The sequence below is a fragment of the Desmodus rotundus genome, chromosome 6 (genome assembly GCF_022682495.2).
Source record: "Desmodus rotundus isolate HL8 chromosome 6, HLdesRot8A.1, whole genome shotgun sequence".
Classification (NCBI taxonomy): domain Eukaryota; kingdom Metazoa; phylum Chordata; class Mammalia; order Chiroptera; family Phyllostomidae; genus Desmodus; species Desmodus rotundus.
In genome coordinates this window covers 19,920,390-19,947,107 of record NC_071392.1, presented here as the reverse complement: position 1 = coordinate 19,947,107, position 26,718 = coordinate 19,920,390, and the positions used below count along the sequence as shown (strand labels likewise).

The window sequence follows — 26,718 nt, the reverse complement described above, 5'->3', positions numbered from 1 at the left end:
ACTTCCTTACCGCAGGATTCCTTCCTGCAGGGATTAATTCTAGCATTCACTGTGAATATCTGAGACAAAAGAAGCGGCATCCCCAGTCCTTATTTAAATTAGTATCTCGTATTTGAAATTTGGGGTTTGAAATTGGGCAGTCATAAGAAAAAAGTAGAATGGTAAGGCAGGCTCTGGTAACAGTTAGGCAGAGGAATTTCTATTTGGGGGAATATCTAAACGATTCTAAGACTGTTGGGAAATACTCCGGTCTGTCTGTCTGTCCGCCATCTATCTGTCAATCCATTCATCCATGCAATCATCCATCCTCCCATCCTCCCATCTACCATCTTCTATCTATCTACCTATCTGTCTGTCTGTCCGTCTATCTACCAATCTATCACCTGTCATTTATTTATTATTTAGTGTACTGACTTTAGAGTAGATTCTAGATTGACTCTACACACGCGATCCAGTCAACTAAATGCCATTTTGGAATCAGTTTTCCAAGTAAAAATATCTTGATTATTTTTTAAGTGGTAGTGGACACACGGTATTATATTATTTTCTGGTGTAGGACACAATGATTTGACATTTGTATACTTTAAGAAGTGATCGCCACAGTGAGTCCAGTAGCCACCTGTCACTGTACAAAGTTATTATGACATTATTGACTGCATTCCACATGCTGTACTGTGTACATCCATAACTTACTTACTTTATATCTGAAAGTTTTTACCTCTTATTTACCTTTTTCACCCTCCCTGCTACACCCCTCCCCTTTGGTAACCATCAGTGTGCTTTGGTATCTATAAGTCTGTTTCTGTTTTGCTATGTTTGTTCATTTTTTAAAGACTCCACATACAAGTGACATCATACAGTATTTTCCCTTCTCTGACTTAGTTCACTTAGCACGATATCCTGAAGGTCCATCCATGTTGTTGCAAGGGGCAAGATGTCACTCCTTTCCTGGCTGGGTAATATTTCATTATACAGGCTGAGGCACAAATAACGCCCCTCTTTATTACAAAATCTTTCAGTATAAACTCATAAGCATGTAAATCTGTAATATTAATATCATACACCGTCCACCTCGTGGGAGACGTTCACGTACTCTACCAACCACACTCAAGCAAGCCTTCCTTCTGCTGGGGCCTCTATACATGTGCCGCATCTTCTTTATTCATTGTCTGTTGATGGACACCTGGGTTGCTTCCATGTCATGGCTGTTGTAAATAGTGCTGTGAAGAACACAGGGGTTCCTGTATCTTTTTGAATTGGTATTCTTGTACCCTTCAGATCACTGCCCAATGGTGAGTTGCTGCGTTGTACAGCAGTTCCATTTTTAAGTTTTTTGAGGAACCTCCATACAGTTTTCCACAGTGGCTGCAGCAGTTTATAATCCCAACAAAAAATGCACAGGGGTTTCTTTTTTCCCTCAATATTCTGGCCAATACTTTTATTTGTTGGCATTTTGATGATGGCTATTCTAACAGGTGTGAGATGGCAATGCATTGAAATTTCGATTGGCATTTCCTCAGTGATCAGTGATGTGGAGCATCTTTTCATGTGCCTGTTGGCCATCTGTATGTCCTCTTGGGGAAAAGTCTATGCAGGTCCTCTGATCACTTTTTAAATCACATTATTTCTGTGTGTGTCTTTTATGTTGAGTTATACAAGCTCTGTATTTATTTGGATAGTAACCCTTACGGGAGACATCACTTGCAAATAGTTTATCTTATTCAGTAGGTTGTCTTTTTGTCCTGTTGGGTCTGTGAAGGCTTTCTTTGCTGTGCAAAAGCTGTTCAGTTTGATGTAGTCACATTTGTTTATTTTTGCCTTTGTTGCCATTGCCCAGGGATATATATCAAAAAAATATCTTTAAGAAGAATGTCACAGAGTTTACTGCCTATGTGTTCTTCTAGGAGTTGTATGGTTTCAGGTCTTACATGTAAGTCTTTAATCCGTTTTGAATTTATTTCTTGTATGTGGCATAAGAAAGTAGTTCAGTTTCAATTTTTTGCATCTATCTGTCCAGTTCTCCCAAAACCATTTGTTTAAAAATTTTCTTGATTCTTAAAAATAAAAAAGTAGCCATTTGTAGCATCACTAGTTACCCTAGAGCTGCTTTCCCTGATCACTGATTTCAGGAACTAGATTGTATGAACTATAAAATTCTAGCTGAAATAAGCAAATATTTCTATAACATTAGCACAAAATATAAGAAATGTTATCCTTTAGATAAGAAAAGCCTGATGTTATCTGATCTAGACAGGACTTCCTTTTAGTTAGTTGGAAACTTTGTTTCAGGAACTCAGGGGCAAGCCCTGGGCTGGGGTGGGGGTGGACAAAAAGGATATACAATGAAAATATGAAATCCTCCTTGCAATACGGTAGCTTTGTTCTATTCTCAGTAGCAGCTTTTTTTGTGTAACTAATTCCCCGTAGAATGCAGAGCTTTCTTTACTATTTGAAGCACAATTTTAAAGAGGATAGCTTACTAGACTAATGTTTACTGAACTATTGTAATAGTTGAGGCTGTGGCAGTAGCTTGGTATTGTGTGGGGCATAGAAGCTGGAAACTTGTTTGTAATGGATACTCTGCTGTGAAAGGCGCACATAGGTTATTAGTAGACACTTTTGTCCTAGAATGTTCCAGTGTGTGCTTAAGTTTCTGTCAATACATGACTTTTCACCATTAAATTTCTCCTAAGATAATTGTAGACAAGATTATTATAAAAAACATTTTGGATAGCTATTCCTAAACTGTATATTAGCTCTTCATTTTGTTTTCTCCTAAAAAAATACATATCCTGAGAATGCTAAAATTACTGATATGAAGCTTTTTCTATTTTCTTTTTTGAATGATATTTTAACTTCTAATATTTCTTCATTTCAAAAGAAATCCATATTTTGTTGGCTATCATAGAAAATGCAGAAAAATCAAGACAAATGATAAAGGAACATACATGTATATGATATATGTGATATATATGATGTATATGATATACATATGATATGTCTATCATGTTTATGTATGTCTATGGCAGGATACTTTGTTACTATTCTCTGTTTTATTTGCTGCCATAGGAAATAGGAACCTGGAAGAAATATAAAGAACTCTCATGTTTTGCATCTCGGAAGGTAGCCCTACGTTGTGCTCCAAGATTCTTATTTCTGACTTTTTTTGTTGGCTGACTGAAAGCCAACGTTGCCAGGTACTCAGAAAATAGTCTCCACTTAAACTTTTGTTTTTCACAAAACCTAAGCTGAGAAAGGCAAAAAGGCAGGCCATTCTTCAGAGAAAAAAAGTTCTGGTTTTTGCTGGTACTGGGATTTTTTCCCCGGGATCACGGGTCATTGGGCAGCTCACGCGAGGGTCGTCAGACCACCCCTGTGATTGGGACACTGCCCAGAGCCGTGACGGGCGGAGGTCCGGGAAGAAACCCCGGGGCACAGACGGACTAGCAAGGGTGCTGTGGAGCTCTGAGCTCCTGCGAGCGACCGTGAGAATGCAGGCCGGGCTGCGTCAGCGGGGTCCAGCGTGGGCTGACGAGCCAGAACCCCCAATGTTCTAAGTTTTGTTAAGCATTGGAAATCCTTCCTCAACCCTGAAGCGCAGAAGGTCCTCTCCTCCCCCATGATGTAGAAGATCTTGACAGCTAGAGAGATGAGGTTTGGGGCAGATTTATCCGCTTCACAGAAACAGAGATGACCAATAAGACTTTTAAAAAAAGGTTTTTTGTTGTCACATATGCAGTTGACAGTCGATGTTATGTTGTGCTACTTTCAGACGTACCTGGTGGTTAGACAGAGACGCACCTGGCGAGGCCAGCGCTGCCTTCGTGGCTGTCTCGCCTTGCCCAGGCTTTGGAAGGATTTGTGCAGCCTGGAGGCCCCCACGCGCAACTGCAAATTCTGCCTTTGCCTCTTCTACGGCAAATCTCCTACAATCCAGGCACGTCTTCCTCAAAGACCTGGGAATTTAATCATGAAGACACTGGGCCCGTGCCTCTCAGTAACCGTGCGAGGGTAGGAAGCTAACTTCAATAAACACCCATTACCAAATACAGACACAGCCTGATTACACAGGGCGTCCCCGCCTTGTGTTCCCGTGGGACTGAGCTCCGCCTCGCTTTCCCATCGACCACTGTCGTAGTGGCCTCTTTGTGGTGGTTGTGTTTTAATCCTTAAAAGTATCTTTACTGAATTTATTGGGGTGACATTGGTTAATAACATCACATAGGTTTCAGGGGTACAATTCTACAATACCTCATCTGTATATTTTATTATACATTCGCCACCCCAAGTCAAATCTCCTTCCATCACCATTTATCCTCCCTTTACCTCCCTCTACCTCCCCCCACAGGCCCCCTTTCCCTCTGATAATCCCCATCCTGTTGTCTGTGTCTATAAATTTTCCCCCTACTTAATCCCATCACCTTTTTTACCCAGCTCCACTCTCCTCTAACAGATATCACTCTATTTTCTGAATATGAGTCTGTTCCTATTTTGTTTATTTATTTTGTTCATAGATTCCACATATATGTGAAATCATATGGGGCTTGTCTTTCTCTGACTTGCTTATTTCACTTAGCATAATATTCTCCAGGTCCATCCTTGCTGTCACTAAAGGTAAGATAACCTTCTTTTTTACAGCCAAGTAGTATTCCATTGTGTAAATGAGCCACAGCTTTTAAAAAAAATCGTTTTTGTATTTTTTTCCGTTGCCATTTAGTCCTCTTATGCCCCCTCCCCCCAGCAGTCACCACACTGTAGTCCATGTCCATGAGCCCTTTTTCCACATACCACAGCTTTTCCTATCCACTCATCTACTGAGGGGCACTGGGGCTACTTCCAAATATTGGCTATTGTAAATAACGCAGCAATGAACACAGGGGTGTGTATATTCTTTCAAATCCGCGCTTTGAATTTCTTTGAAAGTATTCCCAGCAGTGGGATTGCTGGGTGATCAGGCAGTTCCATTTTTAATTTTTTGAGAAAACTCCATGTTGTTTCCCACAGTGGCCGCACCAGGCTGCATTCCCACCAACAGTGCACGAGGGTTCCCTTCTCTCCACATCCTCACCAGCCCTTGTTTGTTGACTTATAGCCATTCTGACAGGTGTGAGATGATATAATCTTGAATAAAGTCTTTCATGCCATTTTTAACAAGCATCATGTGCAATTTTCCCCTTTAACAAAGAAATGAAACATTATTAGGAGCAGAGTATTATAAATGCAGTCTCTCTTTCTCCCTCTTCCTTCCTTCCTTCCTTCCTTCCTTCCTTCCTTCCTTCCTTCCTTCCTCACTCAGGATAATTTACTGAGACGCAAATGCTGAGATTATAGTTTCTGAAGGAGACATGACACATTAGCCCATTCCTTACATCTGCAGGAACAACTGGGCCTCTGTGCCAAGCTTCCCTTGCCTGAGGTGAATTAACTATTTTTAGTGCTTCAATTATGGGAAAATAATTGTACTTTTATAGTGGTTTTTTTTTCATTAAATGAGACCCAAATAAGAAGGCATTAGAACAGTGCCTATTAGATAGATGTGTCAACCAATGGTAGTAGTCTAGTGATATTTTAATCTTTATGCAAAAAAGAGGAGTGAGAAAACTGCATCAGAAATGAATGTGTTATTCTGAGTCACTTTGGCAAGTTCCAGCCTCTCTGAGGCTTAGTTTTTAAAATTTATTTACTTATAAAATTACACTACATACAGGGGAAACCCCCCAAAACAGAATTTATTTATAAAAATTGTATATTTATTCTTAGATGCTTAAACTTCAGTCATCTTTAAAGCACTCTCCATTTGATGCAATACACATATTGAGACTTTTTTCCACCAGTCAAAAGTTTTTGAACTCATTGATTTTGATGCCCTTTAGTGCTTCTGCCTTTGTTTCACCTCTTCCACATTGGCAAAATGTTTCTCTTTGATGATTTTCCATCCAGGAAAACAAACATAAAGGTGTCAGGGGCCAGATCAGGTGAATAGGGAAGGTGGGGCATGGAGGTCATGCTGTTTTTGGTTAAAAACTGCTGAACACTCAGCACAGTGTGGGCAGGTGTGCTTGTAAGTCACCCATCATGAAATGGGCAAACATGTTGACAGAGTCTCAAAAAAAATTCACTGAAGCAAACAGCAGCCTCTCACAACAACACCAGCTGGTGCACTGATACGGATGGGTTCCTAGAACACTCACGTAGTGGGGAAACCCTGTGCTACAAGGGGTCCACCCTCCAGAAGGTAATTCCAGTTTTTTGGGTCCCTTCATATATACAGCATCCCTCCCATGTTTGAGGTTTTTCTTTTGGAATAATAATCAAATAAGATTATTTTGCCTCGCAGAGGACATCACTGTCTTTGCCATTCTCTACCATCCTGCTGCTTTTTGGAACCTTAATTTAAAAAGGGAAAAGAAAAATAAAATAGAGAAAGTTCCTGAAAAATTAGTTGAAAAGAAGGTAAATTGAAAATGCTCTGTAATACAGTCAGATATAGAGAAGATTAAAAATTGAGATTTTTGCTGATGTAAAAATGTAAATAAAGTTAATACTTAAAAAATAAACTGTCTAAACTTTTGAAGAAGAAATCTTAATAAAAACTAAATAGATCTATACCTATGGTATAAGAATTAAATATATGTAAGAGATTTTCTGTCACATATTTAAGGAACAAAACTCACCAGTTATTTCAGCTCTTTCAGGGTAGAAAAAAATGGTAAATGTCTCAAATTTTACTGAAGTCACATATCAATTCATTTTATCAACATTCAATATCAACATTTAACAAAACTAACCTTCACTCTATTTCACCTCAGCACAGAAAATTTTAGAGCCATTTTTCTTGTTTACACCTTGTAAAAATATCCTTGATAAAATGCAAGCAGCCCTGGCCAGGTGGCTAAGTTGTTTGGAGCAGCGTTCCATATACCAAAAGGTTGAAGGTTCAATTCCCATCAGGTCACATACCTGGGTTAGAGTTAGATCCCCAGCTGGGGTGTGTGCCAGAGGCAACCAATCAATGTTCCTCTCTCTTTTCCCCTTTCCTCTCTATCTAAAAAATCAATAAACATATCCTTGGGTGAGGATTTCTTTTTAAAAAGGTAAAATGTTAGCAAACTAAAGTCCTTAGTAAATCATTTTAATTAGAAATTATTGATTTAATCAGTTGTAACACAGAATGCAGTCTGGCTTTTTTAGAAATGAAGTTACTGGGTGTAGCTTACAGACTTTCTCAGGGCCCGAGCCTCTGCCTCTGGAGCTGATTCCCACACACCCAGCCAGCCATGCGACTGCTCCAGGAGGAGATTCTCTGGTCTTTCCTCTGGGCACAGGCTTCACGTCTGTGTCGCTGATGTGGGAGATGTGGAGGGAGCCTGGCCATTGCTGCTTTTTACCACTGGGCTTCGCAGTGGCCATGCTGCCAGATTGGAGGTATTTATGCGATACCTGCTTCTCCGTGGCATTGATTTTGACATTAGCTTGTGTATCTGGTTAGCTGATCTTGGTTGATGTGGAAGATGCAGAGGGAGGCTGAAGAAATGAGTTTCTGGCTTCTAACTTGGAGATTTACAGATTCAATAATGCATAATCTTCCCCAAACAGAAGATTGTGCAGAAGCTGGTTACTATATGAACAGAGTAGTACAAAGTCCATTAATTCCAAGGTAATTCAGTATTGGAAGAATAGGCCAAAATTGAACATAGTAAAAATTCACATGAGAAAAACAACGATCTCAATAGATAATAAAAACACTAAATTAAATTCAGCATCAAGTCTGGATGAAAAGTTAGTTAGGCCTAGGAAGACAGGTGTTTGACATGCTGTGGAATATTGAGGATAAAATGAGAGACAAGAGTGTATCTACTAGCGTAACATCAAAGGTATGATTTTTAACAACACTATTTTTGATGTCAGTTGAGAAATTCTAATTAGTTCAGTGACAACTGTGACATCAAAAAATAGATTCTGAAGAAGAAAGTATCAAAATTTGCATAAATGTTTTTCTTCTTAAAAAAAAACAAGAACAGAACCAAATAGGTAAGAAGGCAAGTTGACTGCCTAACAAGACCATAAACAGAAATGGAACACTCCTCAATTTGTAATAAAAGTATGGGAAATCTTGTGGGCGAAAAAATCATTCAAAAATATAAAATGATGAAGAAAAACTTAAGAAGTTTAAACACGGATCTCCACTGACAGAATAACTTTAAGAAAACGACTGAATAATTATAAACTTCACTTGGATGAATTAAATGTCTGTGTTACAACAGAATATGAAACTAACACATTACTAAGGGAATATATTTATGGTTTACCTTTTTTATATCCCTGTTTTTCTCAATTTCTCAAATCTACCAACAATTTATGTTGAAGGTATGGCATCGTTATTTAAGCATTAAAAAACAAAATAATTTGGCTGAAGAAAGTGTTTTTTTAAGAACCTATTCTTTGAGATACTATCGGTGTTGCGAAACTGTTGCTTAGAAGAATTTAAACGTGTATCTTTATCCACTCCAGTAATCATGGGTGTATTTTAAATAATCTTATCAAAATATGAGTTAACATGATAAAGATGTTTCTTTCACAACTTCCAAACAGGAGTACTTTCTACTCGTTCATTGTCATTCCTGGAATGTGTTGTTTGGAATGATCTGACACATTGTAACTGCCAAAAATATATCAACTATTACTTGATCTTGTATATCATCATAGACTGTATCAGGCATTCTAAGAAATTAGTAACTGACAACAAAAACAACAAAGTCATGGGCAGGTCTAAAGGAGCTTATCTTTTATTTTTTTTCTTAAGTATTTTATTTATTTGTTTTTAGAGAGGGGGAAGGGAGGGAGAAAGAGGGGGAGGGAAACATCAATGTGTGGTTGCCTCTAGTGCACCCCTTACTGGGGATCTGGCCTGCAACCCAGGCATGTGCCCTGACTGGCAATCAAACCAGCAACCCTTTGGTTCGCAGGCCAGTGCTCAATCCACTGAGCCACACCAGCCAGGGCTAAAGGAGCTTATCTTTTAAAAACCTCTCATCATTTTTAGGATGAATCTGACATGTTTAGTAGATTGGGGTCTGATGATCTGACATTTTAATTTTGTATTTATAGTAATACTTTATTCTAAATGATGGACAGATCATTTTTTAAAATGATGGGTGGATGATGGACTTTCTTATGTGTATAATATTTGTATGAGAAATCATTGCACTACTCTATATAAAAATAGTTAAACTATACATGCACTATTTTAAAACAGTCTACAGAGAAAAAAGATTATACACACTTGCACAAAAGCTAGTCACTTTCTTTTCCAAATCTGAGGCTAACCTCAGATCTAACCTGGGTCTATTTAATAAATTAAGTTTTTTCAGTCTTCCTGTTTATGTAGTTTTAGTTCCTTAGCTAAGATTAGGTAAAGTGAAATCCTTAGCACTCTAAACATATTAACTTGTATATAAACAGGAAGCCTCAGAAGAGGCTAGCTGGACTAAGTTAGATCTACTAAAGAGTTATATTCTTAGATTATAAAAGAAAACATTAGATTTTGTGTATTTGCCAGTAAAATCTTTAGTTTTATTTTTCTGAGTTTTTCTCTCATGACCATGTAGGAAGATAAAATCTGAACAACATATGTGAGAAACATCCTTTCAGTCTACAGGTGTAGAATAGAATTGAATGCAAGTCTCCAGGGACAAGTAAGATTCAAGGAGATAAAACTGCACAGTTACTTTGCTAAAGCAAACAGCAAAGATTTCCTGCAGGATCAGGCACAAGAGTACAAAATTCACAAAGCTGGTTAGTCACTTTACTTTTAAAGTTCTTTATTTTTTTTTAAATTTATTTTTTGCCCTGGCTGGTGTGGCTCAGTGGATTGAGCACTGGCCTGCAAACCAAAGGGTCGCTGGTTTGATTCCCAGTCAGGGCACATGCCTGGGTGGCGGGCCAGGTTCCCAGGAGCAGGACACTCAAGAGGCAACCACACATTGATGTTTCTCTCCCTCTCTTTCTCCTTCCCTTCTCCTCTCTAAAAATAAATAAATAAAATCTTTAAAAACTTTTTATTTTTCTTTATTGTTTTAAATCCTTACCTGAGGATATGCTTACTGATTTTAGAGAGAGAGAAAGGGAGGTGGGGGAGAGACAGAAACATCGATGTGAGTGAAGAAGATGGATCTGCCTCTGGTAAGCACCCTGACAAGGGATCAAACCCACAACCTGGATATGTGCCCTGACCGGGGATCGAACCCGCCACCTTCTGGTGTACAGGGTGATGCTCCAATCAACTGAGCCACCCAGCTAGGGCTACCTTTCAAAGTTCCTCTACTTTGAGAGTGTTAAGTCTAAGGCTATCAGTGATAGTAAACTGTCCATCTATGCTACTATTAATTGCTGAGCTGTTTGTGTATACAGTATCAAAAATGGCGTTACTGCGTGGAGATGGTTTGCTCATTGTGAGGGATTATTACACAACTTTATTTTAGTTGTATGAACAATGATTTTTCTAGGTATTATTTACTTTGATAAAGTGAGAAGAATCTGGTATTCGATTTTAGTGATATTCAGTGAAATCAGAGATTTTAGGCTGTGGCTCTATAATAGGTATTTTCTCAATAAAGCATTCCATGGTTAAACTTGACATTTTACCCATGACTTTGGAAGCCTATGCATGTGTTTTTTATGACATTATAAAGGAATTAGGTTACTCTTTTTTCATCCTGGGGAGCAATTCTAATGTTTTCCCTAAACACCCTCAACATATTCTTTATTTCATTAAGTTGAATGCATGTATGAGGGAGAAGATTAGCATTCCTATGGGCAGTCTAGACCAGTGTAACCTGTGTGAAATTTAGGTTGTGGAACTTGTATTTACCTCCTGCTTCCTCCATCTATTGTTTCATGAACACCTACTTCTAGCTGAGTAAATGCAACGTTAGCTGATTTCCTCTAGTGGGAGTAGAAACAGCCTCTGTAATTGTAGCAGCCCAAAGATTAGGCAGGCATTAATGCTCACTTTCTCCATTTCAAAGTACCAACGGCAGGAAAAATTGTGTGCATTCAGTTTAAGCAGAAATGGACTCCCCGTCCTTGTATATTTCTTCAACACTACTGTGAATTATTCTGTTTAAACTTTTTGGCTGAACTATACCTGGGATTCAATGGCCTGGACCGGCCAACACCTACAGCATAAGCTATTATACTTCATTCTGTTTTTTAGGCAGGTACATCTTCCCAATGGCATCATGTTATAGCCCCCCAAAATAAAAAAACCAAACAGACAACAAGAAAAACCCACTGTTAGCCAACATTTGAAAATTTTCTTAGATATGGTACTTTTTTAGTGGTCCTCAGCAATGTCGGAAACTGTTGTCGCTGACGTGTGGGGGATTTCACACTATGGGAAGACTGTAAAGTCCCAGTTCTTTGCTGAGCTGGTATGTCACTCTCTTTTAGACAGTGATGCATAGCAAAACTTTTATTGCCCTTGGAATTGGCTCTTGAACTGTAATACGAAACAAACAGCTGGCCTCACAATAAGAATCTGTGCTTGGAAAAGGCATTTGCATGAATGGAGTAATTGAAAATATATGACTTCATTTCATACATTTATGGTAATGCACTGAGCCTGCACAGTGAATGCGCTGGGATGGCCGTGAGCCTTTCAGATGTAGTCATGGCTCACTGAATGCTGAGATTGGTTCATTCTCACACACAGAGAAAATAGTGTGTGTGTTAAAATGAAAAGTATATAAAACGGAATTGTAGTTCAGATTCTGAGTTAGGTCAGAAATAGTGATAGCCCTGAAGACTTTTCTTTTTAATTTCCTGTAAGAAGGATAAAAATGCACAAAAGAAACAATTGTAAGACATGAGGGATTCCAACAGGGGTTAAGTATCTCATTCAATGCTCTGTGTGTTCCTGTAATGGGAAATCAAGACATTTTTCATCTGTTCTTTCTCTCATTTCTGAGTGAGGATGAGGAGGGGGTGGCAGTGACCTGGGTCAGGGACAAAGTGGACTCCTGAGTCATTATGGAGTAATGGCACTAAGCACAGGCGTTTTAACATAAAAATCGAGAAGGTTATGAGTGCAAGTGTTTATACGTGACTTACTAGATTTTGTCTTTTTGGAGGTACAGCCTCTTTCTTGTGCTTAACTCTGATTTTGGACTCACTTTCCATTTTTCTACAGTGAAGCTGAAGAGGACTAGAGGCTTGCTCCTGTTTTGCAGGAGACAATGTGCCCCCCCACCCCAGTATCTTTGAACCCCTCTTCCCCCCACTCCCACAGACAGCCCAGTGGGCTCACAGAAAGCAACAAGGAGACCTGGGTTGAACTGTTTTGAGTACTATTCATGGCCTGAGAGAAACATGTCCTCTTTCCTCAACACAATTTTGCTTAAATGCGTCATCTTTTCTGGGTTCTTTTCCCTTGTAGACCACCACAGTCCAGCGGGCCCAGGTCAGGATGCGAGCTGAGGGGAGCAGGGCAAAGAGAGCTATTCTGCCTGCATCTGGAGGGATCAGCGGATGCAGGTGGACTTAGGCTTGTCTGCAGCGGAAAGGAGCACTTTGCTTCGCAGTCCAACACTTGCCACAGCCAGTACTTTCAAATAGGATCTCCACTTTAGCTCTCGGATGTCCTTATGCTTTGTGTGCGCGTGTACGCATGCCCATTCGTGTGCACCTGAGCACACACCCAGTTATAAGACATGAGAAATCCACTTTGGGGGTAGCTCAGGCTATAGCAGGTAGCCAGTAGTAGGCTCAGGAATTCCGGCCATCTCTGTCCATCTCGGACCTACTACTAAAATATATAACTTTCTTTCATAGAGTTTTGTCTGGCACTTAACACTTTCTTGTGTTATTCTCACGCATAGTCAAGCTTTCTCTTTGTTATTAGGCTCAGAGCTATTTGGGGACTGGATCTGCATCGGATTTACCTGTCATTTCCAACCGTACTCACAAATACCAGCAACCCAAATATTTGTTGATTGGTTAATACATGCTTCTTATAGCAACATTTAGGCAAGAACTCAGGACCTATTTATGATAGATTGACAACTGTGTTTTTGTTTTGACACTGGTTCTTGACTGAGCAGCTTTGATTGGATATCTGTGGAGATAAAGATTCCAGCTGGATAAGGGAATTATCTTAAAGGTGGGCCCGATGTAACTACCAGGTCCTTTAAAGTGGAAAAGACAGGCAGGGAGATCGAGGTTAGAGATTTGAAGGCACCGCATGGCTGACTTTGAAGATGAAGGAAGAGGGCTCAAGGCAAGAACAGCAGGCGGCCTCCAGAAGCTGGAAAAGTCAAGGAAACAGATTCTGCCCTTGATCCCCCAGACCACAGCAGTCCCCTGGTAGGCCCAGTAAAACCCATTTCCGACCTCTGATGTCCAGAAGTATAACATGACACCTTTGCATTGCTTTTATCATAAGATGATAAGTGTGTTTGGGGGTGTTTATTGGGCTAATTGGGTGAGTTTTATAGAGTTGACTTAGAGACCTCCAGAAGTCACTGTCAGTCCCATGGTGAGGTGGATGGAATTGTGATGCCTTAGCTGTACAAGATGACATCATAGAAGAGCTTCAAGTACAGTAAAGGGAAGTTACATGTGTTCCCTGTCACTCTCTTTGAAGGCCAACATTCCAAGATGGAATCAATTTTCCCAGGCCAAGGTCAAGTTAGCAATAAATTGTGGTGGCCAGCACACCAAGTGACACCTGGTCTTGGATCTGCCACAGGCACCACTTCTGACATCTGGAACGGTTCAAGAGTAACCTCCAGACACAGCCGTGAGCATTCAAGAGGGGACAGACCACAGACTGTGCTCTCCTCATGCACCTCAGTCTGCCGAGCCGTCTCAGCGGGGCTCCTTGTGACTCAGCTTGGGGGAATCACCATCTTTTCTAAGCAACTCTGAAAAATTCTGTTACAAATCTTTGTGGGTGTCACACTGCTGTCTCCATAACATTTAATAGTACTTGCATAGTGGGTTTTCAGTACCTACCTGCTTAGTTCAATGGTGAGCGGAAATAGAGCAGCACTTGGACACTAGGGCGATAAGGGGAACATTGAAGCATTTCGTGAAATACTGCTTAACTACTGATTTTTAAGAAAATGCAGATGCATAGACATATTTTGGGCATGTGGCAAACAGTGAACAAGTGAATGACTGTGTTTTAATATTACATGATCAAACCATACACACACTGGATGGCTTTACAGAAAACGGGTGTATCTGAGATGCATGGTGGGTTTCCAGTGGCAGGTGGGGCCTGGCTCCTAAGCCATCTGAGGTAATCACATTCATGGATTCCTTCTGGCAGATGTAGGGTATAAATTCCCACTGGAGAATCTCTCTTGGCAAAGGATGTCAAGAGGTCACATTACCATTCACGATGTTGTATTGGGAGAGAATGGGTAAAGAGTTTGATACAGATTTTTGATATAAAAATGTTCTACTGTGGTCATGCAGTCCCAGGGTACTTATTTAAATTATTCTCATGGAAATTTTTAGAGTCTTTGTAATTAACAAAATTTTTATGGCATTGTGAAAGATGAGGGCTGAAGGTGTTGACATATTCGATGAAAATAAATAAATCTTACCTACCAATCTCTTTTCTTTCATGGATTTTAAAAGGTCTATAAAGTGATCCCTTTATTTATTTTTTAAAAGGGTTTTTATTTATTTATTTTATGAGCGAGGGGAAGGGAGGGAGAAAGAGAGGGAGAGAAACATCAATGTGTGGTTGCGTCTCAGGTGACCACTACTGGGGACTTGGTCTGCAACCCAGGCATGTGCCCTGACTGGGAACTGAACTAGCAACCCTTTGGTTCTCAGGCCAGAGTTCAATCCATTGAGCCACACCAGCCAGGGCTAAAGTGATCCCTTTATTAATAGCTGTAGACAATTCCATATGGCAAAGTAGAACTCTGGTCAAAGACCAGGTTTTGTTCTATGACTTAGACTAGAGTTTGGAGTTAAACTTCCTCCTCCATCCTCCATCCACTCTTCTCGCACCCCTTTCTAAAACTCAGGGCTAGTATGCTTTGGCCACTGTGACCAATCAGTTCCTTCATTTCTGTCCAATCTGATGAACAACTCCTCCTATTTTGTAGAGGGGAGCTACGAGGGAGGTGGGCAGAGACATGAAAGATATGATTGCAGTTTCTTTTAGTATTTATCAGTAGTTAGTAGTTATGCCACATTAAAGTATGGCCAGTAACTAATATTTCTCCAGCCAACAGACACAAATAAGGTCACAGAACATCTATGTAAATTTTGTTGGTTTAATACTTATACCTACTAATTGCAGGAACTTCATTCCCCTGAACATTGTCTCCAAGTATTTCAGGCAACACCTAAATTACAAGTGTGGCACCCCTGTAGTGTCTCTCCACTCCATTTTACTGGTTAGAGATGTGCTACGTTGTTTTTCCAGCCTCTTTTCCAGGTACAATTAATTTCCATTTGGTATTTTTTGGTGTTCTGCAGGTGTTAACATTTCCTGGTAGTTGGTGGTGGAGTGAGGAAGAAAGGCTCTTTCCTATGAGATTCACACTGTGCTAGAGGCCGTGTTCCTGCTGTTCAGCCTCAAGAGGTGAAACAAACTAGCCTCTATTTTCTTACTTAAACCCTTTGAAACTAGGACCCAAATATGTGTCCAGGCTCTGCTAGCTATTGGTTGAAGTAACAGCTGTCATTGTGGGATTAACATCACTTTTGACACTAAGGTTTTGTCACTGGATAGCAGTTGGCAACTGACTGCTGCTTTTCCTTTTGGAAAAAATGTTCTGCAAAGAGGTCCATTGGCCTCTCTGAACACAGAGTCCCACTGGGTCACACCTGTTTGAAGCCCAGCCAGGGACAGAGCTTCAGGGGGACTTTTCAGGCCCGTGGCAATGGCCTTATCAAGGCTCTTCCCATCTACCTGATGTACCCAGACACTGAGTCCCAAAGGAGACTCAACTAGGACACCAATGGAGGTGACCACTCTGCCTTCTCTTTCTTAGGCCTGTCACTCAAACATCCAACACACCTGACTTCAGCACAGGTTTCTTAGGGTCCCACTTGCTGAGGGATCTTAGGATTCAGCAGATGTGGTCCGCCATCTTGGTGCTTTGACTGCTCCGTGATTTAGGGTTTGGAGGGCAGCTTAGCCTTGATTTAATCTTAAAGTTGGTAATAGATTTTCTGTGTCTCATTTTCTGTCTGTCTCATGTTGGATCTCATAAAACTGTTGGATTCTTTTTTCAGGGCTGCCTGGGATATTAACAGGTTTTATAACCCATCATTTTATGCACTCTAACGTATATTTATAAGTAATTATTTTTTAATCATTCATCTATTATATACATAAAATGGTTGCTCTAACTACATAAAAATAAACTTTTCCTACTTATTTCAGTGTTTCTCAAATTTTAAATCACACACTTAATTTATATCAAGCTTCTATTTTTGTACTTATATATTATTTACTTATATATCATATATATTTATTGAATATTTTTTTCTGGGCATCTCAAATCCCCATGTAGTGAAAGAAAATGATAAACCGAATCACCTCTGGCTTCTTTTACAGGCTGAAAATTCTGTTTATTCTTTGAACCTTACCACCAGCTTCTCATCTCTCTTTTTCTAAATTAAAATGATGGGATTAAATTGGCCAGAAACTCTTAGTTTCATTAGAAAATTTTAATAACTGGATGATTTTAACTTGTAATCATATGCACTTTTATATACTAATAAAAATTATTTGGAGTCTTTGAGCTTCAATAGTCACCATGAATTGAGGATACCCACCATAGCATTTTTTATAAAATTGCATGCTTGTTTTAAATAGCAAGAAACTAGATTTTAACCATGTGTTCTGGTTTGCATGGGGGGTTGGGTGGATCCTAAATCTGAATTTAAGGGATGTACTCCTGCAGGAAGTGAAAAGACTTGGAAAAATTGCTTTTAAAAATCCCACAACTGTAGCACAGAAAGAGTAGTTTGAGGAAGTGTAACTACGTGGGAGCCAAAGTGTTGGAGGCAGTGCTTTGAAGAAGTGAAAAGTCAGCAGTTGCTTCTGCCTTTTTGCAAACATTTGTTTCACTCTGGTGATATGACTCAGGGAGGGGTGGGCATCAGCACTTCAGAAACAGATGGCCGTACTCACAGCTATGCTGGGGCTGGGCTGGGTTCGGGGCACATGAAAGCTGCAGAGAGGCCTGGCGGTGCTCTATTTTGAGTCTACAAAGTAAATGCTGAACTATGTAGTGAATCACAGGCTTTGGATGACAAATAAAGGCAGCTGAAATCATAGACTTGGAATTAGCAAGAACTAGTGGATGGAAGAGATGATAGCTGGATCTTTTTTATTTGGAATTTAATGGGATAGCTGTATTATTACTCCTCTGTGAAACCGAGATTTTAATGTGTGGATGCCTGAGTTTGTTCAGGCAAGAAATTTGGATTAAATGTTTCCTATATAATAAAGACATTTCTTGAGGATTAAAGTAATATGAGCAGGGTAGAATATCAGAATTTTAGAGCTGGAGGGTGTTAGAGAATTCTAGATTCTAGAGATTGTAGAGCTTGGTAGAGTACTGAGGTCTAGTGTTGGTGCTAAAATTCTAGTAATCTCTGTTGAACTACGTGGTTGCTTTTGTAAAAAGAAAAGATGACCAGAGAGATATGAGACACCTGTGTTATTATGTATCAACATAAAAACAAGCATTTGTTAGAGTTTCATTGCCTGTTTCCTGATACAGTTAGCGAATATACTCCAATAAATATTTTCTTTCAGTGAACTGAATTAAAGACAATCAAGAAGTGATAAGAATATAAGGACCATTTGTCTTTGGATATTTTATAATTAATGATATGTGGAAACATAGAATGGAGCCATTAAGGGCATGGATTTTGGAGCGATACCTCCTTGGTTCTGTGATTTTCAAGCTTAGCTGCTTTGGCAACTTTCTTAATCTTAATTCCTGGGCAAAATGGGGCTAATCGTGGCACCTGTCTCACGCGTTCATCATTAGGCAAATAGGTGCGCATGAAGTATCTGACACAGAATAACAGGCACGTTTTCAGGGCTCCAAAATGCTACCTATTATTACGTTCTTAATTAAAAAAAAGCAAAAATCCATAAACAAAACCATATAAAGCAAGCAAGCAAGCAAAACCAATTCTGATGCGGTGTGATAGCCGCCATGGTAGAGAATAACGGCACCACAGGGGAGAGGCGTTTCATCCTGACCTGCAGCGGGGAATTAAAAACTCACGATCTCTCCACACACTCCGCTGGCCTTCTCTTCACATGCTCCCCTTTCCACACCCACTCTGCTCCCCAAACCTTGGTCCCTTCAGAGTTTCTTATTTCCATGGTTGCTTAATACCTTAGGCATACTGCATTTTTTTAACCTCCTGGCTTAAAATCTTTCTTTTCCTTTTGTAGCCTTTTTAATCCAATTATTTTGATATAATTAATACATTGAAGTATTAACACCTGTAAAATTTATTTTTAAGGATTGATAATGTACTATTGGTACACACCAATAACATCATTTATTATCCATTCTCTAATCTTATTTGGTGATCATTTTACAATATATATGTGTTTCAGATCATCGTGTTATACACCTTACAACTTACACAATGTTATATTCAATTATGTATCAATAAAGCCAGGGATAATGGTTAAAATGTCTTAGCAGGGACTAATAGTGTTTGGGCAGGGGCCAAAACCCTGTTCTAACACATGCAGCTTGTTATTACAGTCTAAGTTTTCACTGCTGTCTGTGGCTATTGTCTTAACTTCAGTCATTTACATCTCCTGCTGTTTCTTGAACTTGCCTTGATGCTTTCTGAAGCATCATTGTTGGTTTTTCTGATTCTTCTCTTAGACTATCATCTCTACTCTTTGATTTGTACATTTTCCCCCTTTATCAGGGAATCGTTGCAGGGAAAGGCATGTTTGGGGTGGTATTACTAGAAAAGGAGACTACCCTTCATAAGGCAATCAATCCCTGCCCCTTTCCTCACATGTTCACAGGGAGATAGATTAGTCTGTGTACTGTACATTGCTGACAGCATCTTGAAATTGTGCAGGGAAAGATATTTTAGTTTTTGGAGAGCAGGCAGAGATAAATTAGAAGGTTGGAAGCAGAATAAAAGAGTTGGAATGTGTGAAAGAGGTACTAGCATTGGGCATTAGCAGAAATTTTATGTCAACATATCTCTAAAATGAGCTACTAAACTAGATTCTTTTATAATATAGATACAAAATAAAATTGGGGAGGATAAAATTCAAGTGTTGGTTTTCCAACTTGTTATACTACCTTTGGTCTCTTGCTATAGGAGAGAGGACCCCTCAAAGACAGAATTATCTTCTGGAGGGCAGGCCCCTTGTAGAACAGGCCTCCCTTACTAGGTGAGTGTTCTAGGAACCCATCTGTACCAGTGTACCTGCTGGTGGTGTTGTAAGAGTCTGCGTTCAGCTTCAGTGAATGTTTCTGAAGATTGTTGCAATGTGTTAGCCCATTTCATGACGGGTGATTTATGAGTGCGTCTGAGCACACGGCTCTGAGTGTTCGGCAGCTTTTGACCAAAAATGGCATGACCCCCATGCCCCACCCTCCCTATTCCCCTGATCTTGCCCTGAGCAACTTTTTTCTTTTGTCTCCCCAGATGAAAAAAGTCCTCAAAGGGAAACTTTTTGCTGATATGGAAGAGGTGAAACAAAAAAGAGCAGAAGCACTAAAAATCGACAGGTTCAAACACTGTTTTGAGCAGGGGAAAAGAAACATCTTGATAGGTGTGTTGCATCAAATGGAGAGTACTTTGAAGGTGACTGAAGTTTAAACATGTAAGAATAAATACACATTTTTATACATAAATAAATGGGTTTTTTGTGTCCCCCCTCATATGTAAGAACTATCACATCTTCTTTTTCTTCCCAAGTATATAAAATGATTATTAAATAGCTCATTGATTGTAGGACTTAAGAGGAGTGTGGTCAGTTTCTAAAATGCTAATAGGAAAAAGCCTTGAGATACGATCTGCAGGATCTAAAATATATGCTAGTGATCCATTCCTATCAAAAACGCATACTGTTAAACCCAAAATGTATGCTGTCACATCTGCTAAGTCATCCATGAATTCACCTAAAAAGACCACCTTTATAAAATTCTGAAAGAATCAGTTGAATAAAACTCAAAAAAAATTAATACGACCAGTTGTTTTATATTCCGTAGACAAGAAAACCATCTGCTTTCCCAAGTGGTCATGTAGGTGACGTGAGAGTCATTGAATCTTGGCCCTGGGTCATCAAGTCAGCTACATGCTCATAATTAGGGTCACCTCCTACACAAGGGCATGCTGGAAGTTTCCAGGGCCTACATCTTAGCCCATCACCTGTTCCATGTCCATACTCTGGGTCGGTGGTTCTGAGTTCTTCCTCCCTTTTCTTAGGTTTGTCCTTGAATGTGACAACTATCATCACTCTTTCTAGGGCTGCATCTCATTTTCTCTCCTGACAAAGAATCTGTGCCTGCCCCTTTATTTCTGTGTGTGTGTGTTTAAATCTTTTTGTTGTTGTTCTCCTACAGTTGTCCCAATTTTTCCCCCTTTGCCCTCCTCTGCCTATCCTACCTCCCACTCCCACAGTTAATTCCCACACTGTCATCCATGTCCATGGGTCATTCATACATGTTCTTTGTCTAGTCCCTTCCCCTTCTTTCTTCCATTACCCCTCTCCCCACTCCCCTCTGGTCACCGTCAGTCTGTTCCATGTTTCCATGGCTGTGGTTCTGTTTAGTTCTCTAGTTTATTTTGTTCATTAGGTTCCTCTTATAGGGCAAGGGAAATAAAGGAAAAAATAAACAAATGGGACTACAGACATCAAACTAAAAAGCCTCTAAAGAAACCACAGCTAAAGAAACCATCATCAAAATGAAAAGGGAACTGACTATAGGAGAACATATTTGCCAATGATACATTGGACAAGGGTTGGATCTCCAAAATACATAAAGAACTCAAAATGACTCAACACCCAGAAGATAAACAATCCAATTAAAAAATGGGCATAGGATCTGAATAGACACTTCTCCAAAGAGGACATACAGATGTACCTGCCCCTCTAGAGTCTATCCTTGCAGCCAGGTTCAGCCTGAGCCCATAAGTCCATTGGGACACCAGCATACCCCTGCTGTTAGAACTCCCGAGTGCTTCACACTTGACACGGGCTATTCACTGACCTTTCCAATCTAAGCTTCCCCTGCACTCTTCCTTGTGCCCTACCACCAACACCCTACACACCCACATCCACTTTAAAAGATATATTTTGTAAACTCTTTTCTCCAATTGTTCCTTCTGTCTGGAAAACTTCCTTCTCCCTCTCCCCAACCCCAAAGTATTTCCTACTTATTAACTAATCAAATGTCACCTCTCCATCAAGCCTTTCTAGATTCCCCCTGATGAATTAAGACCTTCTACTCACCCATCCAGCTATGCATGAGTTTTTTCTTCTGAGTCACAGTGTATGTATCTCTATTACCATGTTTTTGAAGTGATGCTTTGTGTATTTTCTCTTTGTATTACAGCTATAGATGTCTGTTTCCATGACCGAGTTCTGATTCTGAAGGGCTGAGGCTGTCATTCATTTTTATATCCCTACAGAACCTAACATAGTGCCTTGTAGGCCACTGTCATTCAGAAAATATCTGTGAGGTTTAACAGACACAGGGTACAAAATAGGACTGATCCATCAGATTCGATGGTTGATGTTAACAGATATTTATTGGTTGGTAAGCAGCGGGGGCATGGGCAGGTATGGGTGGCTGTTTTCTAATGATATTTTAGAATATTGGTTTCAGATGTTTTGAGGGGAATATAATGAAACACTACTACAAATATGGCTGCTTATAATCACATAGTTTTAAGATTTACTCTCACCTCCTCTCTTTTTCTTTCAGTATTATGGATTTTAAAAAATTTCAGATTCTTACAAAATAGTGTTCTCATCAGTTTTCAAACATAAATGTATTGGCAGGAAACAAAACCCTTGTGTTGTAAATTATTTAATGTAACACTCAGAAAATGTTACGTGGGTATAACTTATTGTCTTAGAATACTTTACCAGCAGGGGTGTCCCACCTGCGGCCCGCAGACCACATGCGACTCAGGCTGGCTATGAATGTGGCCCAATGCAAAATTGTAAATTTACTGAAAGCATTATGAGATTTTTTTGCAATTACATGTCACGATGTGTTTAATGTGTGGCCCAAGACAACTTTTCTTGCAGTGTGGCTCAGAGACGCCAAAAGGTTGGACACCTCTGCAAGGTTTTCAACCTAGAAATTGTTTCCCTGGGGAAAGGTGAAGTGGGAGACGTGACTTGGGGGGGGTGAACACACAATACAATATACAGATGATGTGTTACAGAATTCTACACCTGAAACCTATGTAATTTTATTAATCACTGTTCCCCCAGTAAATTCAATAAAATAAATAAAAATAAAAATAAAGAGAGAAAAGGTGAAATAGTATTCTTTGTGACTACTTTTCTAAATCTAAAACCCAATGAGTTAGCAGATTCTAAACTTGGCAAACCAATTTAGTGGGAAGTATTTTGGTTTTAACTTCCCTTGGAAAATCTCCCAAGCTGGAGGGGAAAATAAACATACTTCAAGAATCAAGGATCCTTTTAGAAATGCAATTTTAAAATATTTTTTCAGAAATTCTGGCTCTGGCTCTTTAATGTTTTCCCCCCTCTCCATCAGCATGTCATTCCCCCCTTGTTGGCTGCCCAAACCAGCCTTTTCCTGGGCTCCTAGGGATTTGAAACATTTTGGCAGGCTAAGGAGGAAAATGGGTGGGAGGAACTCACAAAGAGGGTGAGAAATGATGTTTCCACTTCCTAATATTCTTAGCCAGATTGGTTTTCTGTGTGGGAGGAGAAAATGCTGGAAGCATTTCAAATGCTCCACTGAGATTCAGATTCATAGAACTGGACTCATTATATCAACAAATATTTAGCATGTGCTGGGAGCTTTAGTCAACACAGAACTTTAAAAAAACGTCGTACATACTTTTAAAATGCTCAGAGATATGGAGATAAAATATTTGCTACATTTAATGGCACTATAACAAACAGACATAACTAAAAAGCACAGCTTCCAAACGCAGGGTAAAGTATTGAAAGAAGAGTTTGGAGAATGAGAGACTCTTTGTAGATGCGTGGTCATGAGAGTCAGCTGACTTCCAGAGGTCACTGGAGAAGTGTAAGAATGTATCCCAAAGATGGATATTTGACTGGGTTTTCAGGGGTTATTAATAATGATAACTGTTATTGTTTGTCTCCCTACTTTGTGTTACATGCTTTGCATATATTCCCTCTAGTCCTAACCACTGTGCAAAATGGATATTGTATGTTTTTGTCCATGCCTATCATTTCAGAGGATGATGCTCTATGATGACGGGGATGGATTTATTTGTTTTTGCTCATCTTTGTACCTTTAGGCCTCGTATAGTTTCTGGCAGATGGAAAGTACCCAATAATTACGTGTGGACTACAGATGAGTAAACTGAGAATCCAAGGGTAAGTGATTTGCTCAAACTCACGGTGCCGGAAAGTGGCGAAGCTCGGCTTTGCATTACTCTGTGGATTGCAAAACCTGAGGTCCATGGTGGTATAATGCTCTTCAGTGATGAATCTGATTTAAAGAGCTGGGGAGAAATGAGGACATGCCAGGCGGGAGCATAAACTGGAAGAAGATCCTTAGAGGCATAACTAATGGGCCAACTTACCTGCGGTAGTTGCAGGCAAACTGGAAAAACAGGTTGGGGTCAGATTCTGAAACACTTTATGTATCAGGCTCAAAATGTCTCATGTTTCTTTCGGTTAGTGGAAAATAATAAAAGGTATTTTTAATAAGAGAAGCAATGATCAAACCAGTGCTTTCAGACAATTCATGCAGCAGCTGTGCAAAGGAAGTTTTGGAAGGAGAGACTGGAAGCTGAGGCCAGTGGGGAGACTAGTCCAACAGCCCAAGCAGGGAAACTGCAGTTCTCCATATAAGGCTGTGTGTCCTTCAAATGGAAATAATGGGGTGCTCAAGCGATAATCTAAAGGAACTACCATCAAGTAGTCATGGTCAGGTAAGGGCACTTAAAAAGAGGGAAAATTTAAAGACAATTATATGGTGAGCCTGCGTATCTGGGTTAATGACGGTGCCCTTAGGAAGGCAAGATAATCATCTCTTTTTAGCAGAAGGCAGTTTTAAATGTGCTACAATTGCAATTATGAACTACACATTCACTTACAAGGGATTTAAATATTCGGGACTGGTAGCAAAGTTACAAATCAGGAGTAGAATAAAGTTATAGAGCACAGACTTCAAGGAAATAACTGAAACTGTGGTTGTTGATAAGGAAAAACGAAGATTGATGCTAAAGAGAACTTCCACTAAAAAAAAATAAGTCACTTCTTTCTTTTGATACACATTGGTGTTGAACTATAAATAATAAGATGTACAAATTTTAAGTGTCTAGCTCAGTGAAATTTTACTATGGGATACACCCAAGTAACATACAAAGATCATGATCTAGAATAATATCTCCACCCTAGAAGTCTCTCATGATAATCCTCCGCCGATACATAGCTATTGTTCTGATCTCTATCACTAGAGATGTTTTGGAACATTGCATAATTGAAACCATACAGTATGGTATCTACTCTTTGGCATCTGGCTTCTTTTTGTTCAACATTATGGCTTTGAGATGTGTCTTTTCTAATTTGACCCATGGGCTATTCAGAAATGCATTGCTTCACTGTAACAAATATGGAAACTTTCTAGTTTTCTTTCTGTTAGTGATTTTAGCTTAATCCCACTGAAGTCAGAAAACATTCTTGGTATTATTTCAATCCTTTGAAATGTGTTAGGACTTGCTTTATGGCCTGGCAAATTTTCTGTTTTGGTAAATGTTCCATTACACTGGAAAAGAATATGTGTAAAAATGCGTACTGTGAAACGTTGAGTACAATCTTCTAGAAATGTCAGTTAGGTCAAGTTTGTTGATCATGGTGTTCAATCCTTCTACATTCTAATGCTTTTTTGTTTCCCTGTCCTACCAATAGTGATTGGAATAGAGAGAAGTGTGTCACGTTGTCCTACTATCATCAGGGGTTTGTTTAGTTCTCTCTTTTTTTCTTTATAGCTCTTGAAGCTTTCTTCTAAGGTACAGATGGATTCAGGCTTATTATAGCTACAGTTATAATATGATGTTATCACTCTAAAATGTATCTACTTATGTCTAGTACTATTTCCTTTTTTACCATTTTAAATTATTGTTTTTTAGTTTTTTTAATTACAGTACTTTCAGTATCATTTTGTATTAATTTCCAGTGCATTGCATAGTGGTTACATAATCATATACTTTACAAAGTGGTCCCCCTGATACTTCAAGTACACACCTGGCACCATACATAGTTATTACAATCTTATTGACTATATTCCCTATGCTGTACTTTACATCTCTGTGATGAGTTTAAAGATGAGGAACAAGCAAGGTCAGGAAGGAGACAGAGGAATAATCAGAGAAGTAGGAGGAGAATAAGGCTAGCAAGGAATTAGCCAAGTGGAAGAGGAAGAATTTCAAGCAGGGTGGAAAATTCAGCTTGCTCTGTTACTGTGTTAGCAGAGGCACACGTCAAGTGGAGACACAAAGACAGATAGAAATTATGAAAGATCATTAGATTTGGTAGTTAAATATTCATTAAAGATTTTTGAGTTATTTTATAATAGATAAAGCAAAGCAGTTTTAAAATAACTAGTGATAATAAAATATAAGCAGCAGATATGTTATCATCACTAATAAATTAGATGTATTGTTTATTAAATTCAGCTGTGGTGAGAGCCGTACTTGGAAAACACTCCTGAAACTTTAGGTTTCATATAGGAACATGTTTTGACCTTTCCAATAAGTAATGCAAGAATATACCCACCCTTTGCTGCAGACACTTTGGTATCTCCTTCTGGAGGCCTTGCTCTTTCCTTTAATTATGCAATAATATCAAAGACTTGCACAATCAAACGCAGGGTGGACACTGTCTCCTGACCCATGGGGTCTGAGCTGGCATCTGGGTCCTGGACAGTGTGACCCTCAGCATTGGCTTGGTGGTGGGTGGTACTTTGCTCATCCATTTCTGTTTCCCTGTCTTCCTCTGCCCCCAAAGATGCAAGAGTTTTGTACGTTAAAGCTTCAGAATACAAACTATATGGTTAAAGAAATTATAATTCTGCCATCCAAAGGAATTGTTTGCATCTGCAAAGAAGAAAACAATAGAATGAGCAAGCTGAGCACACAGAAAGACCTCCAAGACCTGTGGTGCTGAAACAAGTAAAGTGCAGCTAGTGGGTATAGAATCCCACGTTTCCCTGGACGGGGTGACGACTTGCCCAGCTTTCTGAAGGAAGCCACCCTCCGTGACCTCAAATGCCTCTTCCTCCCTGTCTGAGGGCGAGTCCCTAAGTGATTCTAAGATGCTCACATTCCCAGAAAGAGAAACCACCTTCAGTCTTCTCAAGTTGATGTTCTGGTATCTCTTGGTAGAGAAGAGAGAAACACAATGACCTCTTTTAATTTATTCTTCTGAGCTTGCCAGGTGGCTGCATTGTGCAATTTTTTGAAAGGTAGGTTAGCCTGTGCCTACTTGAATGTGGG

At 39.5% G+C, this 26,718-nt stretch overlaps 1 long non-coding RNA gene across 1 annotated transcript in view; it reads left to right on the top strand.

Annotated features, from left to right (window-relative positions):
• The window catches only part of LOC123478369 (uncharacterized), a 108,413-nt gene extending 86,636 nt beyond the window's left edge, over positions 1–21,777 (top strand). Inside the window, exon 4 of the long non-coding RNA XR_008427062.2 lies at positions 19,684–21,777. This is a non-coding gene — a long non-coding RNA (uncharacterized lncRNA). The remainder of the gene's footprint in view (positions 1–19,683) is intronic.
• The last annotated feature ends 4,941 nt before the right edge of the window (positions 21,778–26,718 follow it).